We start from the raw sequence: 5,554 nt of genomic DNA, 5'->3' as shown, positions 1-5,554 counted from the left end.
ATGAGTGCCTTTTCTGTTCCTTGGGATGCTTGGATCTGCTAACCATCCATAGCCGCGGACCGAGCTGCAGGCGGCCGCGGCTCTCTTGCTGATCTCTCCGGTACCCATTGCGCTTCTGTCATATACCATGTCGTCATATTGTAAGTGTATTACCTTCTCATTTTAAACTTTGTTGGAAGATATCACACTATCAGCGGTTTTTCTTTTTTGGTATACCGGGGGGACCTTTATACACCGACCAGAGGTAGCAGATGATACACCTTTTTAAACAGGACAAATAGAGAGAGTGGATCTCAATAACAGGGGTACTGACAGCAACAAAAACCTGACAGGTGTTGTAATCCGTCTCCATTCTATCTACAACTAACAAGCAAAGTTTTGCCTTTAGTTATACTTTAATCATTTATGTGCATAATGCTGTTTTTTTTACTTCAGTCCGTGACAATATATTGGGTTCATTTACCACCAACCAATCTGATGTTTTCTTTTTGATATCGAACACTAGTTTTGTACAGGGTGTCTGTATTTGTGCTCCCAGTAGCAGTGCAGTATCCATTTACTTAACCTGGTGGGTAATTGGGGCTGAGGTCGAAGTCGAAGCATTAGAACAGAAAACCCTGTCTACCAAGCAGCTCAAGCTCTTCCCCTGAATGTAGTGCTCTCAGCTCACTGGCCCTACTCTCCAATCCATCCCAGGCACTTGTAAATTATATCATTTTGGATGGATGAGAGAGGAGGGCCAGCGTTAATCAACTCATTAGAACATGTACATTTGCAGAGGCAGCTTCCCTGCACCATTCTGCATCAGGAAATAACTTCTGTGCCCTACTGACACCACAGTACCATTCCCTCTTGTCCCCCCAAGACCATACCCTCCTGACACCCCTGCACTATGCCCTCCTGACCACCCTGCATCATGCTCCTCTGATCCTCCTGCACCATGCTGCCCCGGCCTCACCCTGCACCATGCCATCCTGATCCCCTGCACCATACCCTCCTGACCCCTTTGTACAATGCCCTCCTGACTCCCCTGTACCGTGTCCTCCTTTTCCCCTGTACTGCGGCCTCCTGACCCCCAGTATCATACCCTCCTGACCACTTTCCTCTGCCCTACTGACCCCATGTCCTCTGTCTTGCTAACCACCGACCTGCTCACCCCTGTCCTCTGCCATACTGATCCCTATATACTGCTCTTAATACTGTTGACCTCTGTACACTCGTCTATATCCTACTGACCTGGATCATAAACACCAGTAAAAACGTAAAAAAAATAAAAGCACTAATCAAAAACCCAGAAGGAATAGAACACCTGAGAAGTTTTTAATGTTGTCTTTGCCCCCTTTAGGTAAATTCACTCTACTTGTGATGTTTGCCAATATCACCAAACGTGCAAATGAAAGAAAATCCCCCATTTTTGGATTGTCCCCAAAACAGCAAAATTGGGGAAATCTCCCAAGGAGAACACTAGTTCTGGTGACCCTGGTGACATCTAGGGTTTTCTTTCACTTCCTGTTTTGGCTATGGGACAGGAGGTGAAGGGAGCCTCCCCACCAATAGGGCTGACATGGGTTATAACCCATTCTTACTCTATCAAAAATGAAAAAAAAAAATTGCCTTTGGCTCTACTTTAGTTTGTTAATGAATTTTATAAAACATGTTTTTATTTTACTTTGTTTAGGAAAACTGCCATAGAGAGGCGTATGGCCTCTAGCTGAGCCCCATTTTGTATTTATACCTAGCGGCCAGTGAAGGGTGTGCTTTCTGTCTACATAATCGTCATGCATTTCATTTTCAGCGTGTTAAGGAAAAATCAGTGCGTGTGTGTGTGTGTTTGCATTGCAAGCTGCATGTGTAGATACAATTGTGGGATTTCTGTTTGAGGCTGTGTTTACGCAGAATCTGTATGTGTGCCAGTGTGTGTATATGTATAGCTTTATCTGAGATTGTGTGCATATTGAGGGCAGTGGGATTTGCTTTCAGTCTTTCACATGAAGTATTTGCTAAGATTGAATAGCTTGTGATTGTTAACCAGTTAATGATCTTCTTCCTCTGCTGATACCTGCCCTTTGTTTGACCATCTTTATTAACCACTGTAACTGAGTAGTCTTTGTATTTAAACCAGTTTTACTATCTGCATTCCAGGTCTATCCTTGTAGAGTTTTACACGCACAAAAAATATATGCAGTTTGATACAGAAAAATTTCAGGAATCATCAACAGGACACAACACAACATTATTATCAAGGCAGCCAATAAAATGTTATGTTTTATTATTACAAATTAAAGGTAAGAGGTGAGTCAAACATGGAGGAAAAAAATATATATACAGCATATATATAAATATATAGCATATTATATTATACTGTATCGTATACACATGTCACAATCATTGCTTCATAAATAAACATTTAATATACAGAAAAAGATTCCCATAGGCCATGGGAACCTTGGATGGACCTGTACACGGGGACCACAGGGAGAAGCGACTAGCCACTGCTCTGATGCTACTGTGTGTAAATTTTAGCTTGAGTTATAGTGCTTTGTAAACAGCAGGCGTTGCAGGTAAAGCATCAGAGGGAGAAATGTAACGATTTTGGTACACACAGGTTTTAGGTGTAGAGTGTAGAGAGATTTCATGAATGGGAGTTACACTAATGTTTAGCTGGCAACACACTTAGCGGAAGAACACACTTAGCGGAAGAACACACTTAGCGGAAGAACACACTTAGCGGAAGAACACACTTAGCGGAAGAACACACTTAGCGGAAGAACACACTTAGCGGAAGACAACACTTAGCGAAAGTATAATATAGATTTCCTGTTCCTTCTAGAAGACTCTCTATGCAGAGTTTCCCTTTCCAAGTGGACAAGTCTTATCGTAACAGGTACAGTCCTTGTAAATCAATCAGAGAACAACCCTTCTTAGGGTAAATTAGAGGTATAATTTAAAGATACTTACATGTACTTTAAATGTGAGTGAGTGACAGGTCTTCTTTAGGGCCGCCAATAAGGGGATACATCCCGTACAGGGCAACAGGGGAAATCAAATATTGGACGGGGAGGGGCAATTAATAAAACCGATCCCCTGTGTAGAAGTCCCTGCAGCAGATAAAAGCCAGCTTCTCTTTCTTTCCCTCCCACTGGCTTTCAGCTGCTGCAGAGAAATCCACATTTGGGGGTCTGTTCCAGGAATTGCCTCCCCCACCACACGGATCACCCCTCCTTTCCATGATCTGATTCCCTCTGCTGCCCAGGCCACCCTGTGAACCCCCTCTATCCCCCACAGCGATAATGGCTTCTCCTCTCTCCCTCCACCTGGCTTTCAGCTGCTGTAGGTGGGGAACCACAAGGGATCAGTTTGAGTAAGTGCCGCAGTGTGTTTACTATGCTTCAGTTTCTGAATGAATAGGAAGCCTCTGTACAGAGTGCCACCTGTTCATTCATCTGCAGTGTAGTTGAGGCTGCAGAGAAATGATTGGGGAATCTGAAAAAAAAAATGTAAAAAGTAATAAAATATTTGTAAAAAAAAGTAAAAAAATAATTTAAAAAATTGTAAGAAATAACTGTCTGTGTTCTGCACCCACATGCTTGTCAAATTAGGACCTGTGGTTGTGTTTGTACAGCTGCTGTGTCCTCCATAGCACAACATAGGCTGCCTGCACACAACTCCAGCCACATAAAAAAAAAAGCTGATACACACTGTACAGGCCACAGCGCCCATGTGAATAAGACCTAATTCACACAAGGTTTTATTTATCAACTCAATACAGTTTTATATTTTGGATTTAGCAGGAACTTGTAAGTTATGTTGTGTTTGTGTCTGCTAATAATGATTTTTGTGTATTTTTAGCAAAAATAAATAAAAAATATTTTTGATATTTGTCAGGTAGGTTTTACACAGCCTTGTGTTTTCTAACAGCAGCCCTAGGTCCCCCTGACAGGTTTATTGGCACTAAGCAATGGCTGTGATTAGGTCTCACATGATTGTATCCTATCCGCCCTGCCTCAAAGATCTGGAGAAGAGGGCTATTTCCCTGCTTTAACACCCTGTAAATCAAAGGAAAATTATTGTAATCACATGTTGGACAGGCAGTGTTGGGCAAAGAAATGGACAGATATTGGCTTTAGAACTTCAACATAAAGGAAATAAGACCTGTTTTGCAGTAGAGGTAACTTTATTACACTTATATTCAGTAGGATTTTTCTGTTGGGTATGCTAGTGTCCCTTGCCATTACAGTGTACAGTATTGTCATTTCTAAGCTGGATGAAAAGTGAGTGGTGTTGTTGGCTCTAGCCTTTCCAAGGGAAAAATCAGACTTTCTGAGGAACTTTAAGGCTCGGTTCACATATATGCGATGCAGGAAGGCTGCGAATTCGCAGCCTGTTCCTGCATCGCACACGCACCCCCGGCAGTTCACACTGCCATATGCGATACGCTGGGGGTGTCAATGTAATCTTAACGACACCCCCAGTTTGATCGCATATCGCAGTGCGATCGTGCAGTTCGCACAGGATCGGATCGCACAAGTGTGAACCGCTGTGCGATCCGATCCTGATGCGGCTGCAAAAATGCCTCCTGTGCGTGTTTGCTGCGGGAGCGATGCGAATTTAGCCATACAGTTTGTATGGCTAAACTCGCACCGCACAGCTGATCGCATGTAATGTCGGAGCAGTGCGCTCCGACATTACATGCGAACCCCGCACACGCACAAGTGTGAACCGGGGCTAAGAAGACTTATATAGCCCAGAGCTGGACTAATCACAACAGCATTATAATCAATGGAAATACAATAGAGTTTAGTACTCTACTTGGTCATTTCTATTTGCACTAACAGTTTTTTTTTTTCAGATGATCTTTCCATAGTTCTATCCAGGGCTTTTTTTCTCAGAGAATAGGTTCAGAAACTCCTCCATTTCGAGTCACCCTTTGACCCTGCCCCTTACCCACCTCCAAGCACTGTTCCTTGGTTCCACCCCTTACCCACCTCCCAATACCACCCCTTTTAGAGAATACAGACCCAAGTATTATTTTGTGGTGCTAAGTATTTTGTATGGAATTTATTAATGATAACGCGAAAGACAGTAAAATAGATCTAGCAACAATGGACACTCCAACAACAATAGATCCACAGCAACAATAGATTACCAACAGCCAGAATCAATAGACCCTCCAGCAGCCAGCAACAAAGACCTCTCCCTCAACAGTACATCCCTCCCAGCAACAACTGACCCCCTGCAACATAAGACCCACCCCTAGCAACAATAGATCCCTTTTAGCAACAATAGACCTTCCCAGCAACAATAGTCCCCCTGCTAAAATAGATCCCTTCCAGCAACAAAAGGTTCCTCAGTAGCAAGCATCAATAGACCCTACAGCAACAAAAGACCCCTCCCTCAACAGTACATCCCTCCCAGCAACAAGCGACCCCCAGCAACCTAACACCCACCAGCAACAATAGACCCCTTGTGAGCAACACAAGAACTCCCCAGCAACAATAGGCCCCCCTTCCTACACAAAAATAGATCCCCACCAGCAACAATAGATCGCTTAGCA

This window comes from Pelophylax lessonae, assembly GCF_965119305.1.
Source record: "Pelophylax lessonae genome assembly, chromosome: 2".
Lineage (NCBI taxonomy): Eukaryota > Metazoa > Chordata > Amphibia > Anura > Ranidae > Pelophylax > Pelophylax lessonae.
The sequence above is the reverse complement of the archived record's forward strand: the minus strand, read 5'-3'. Positions refer to the sequence as shown.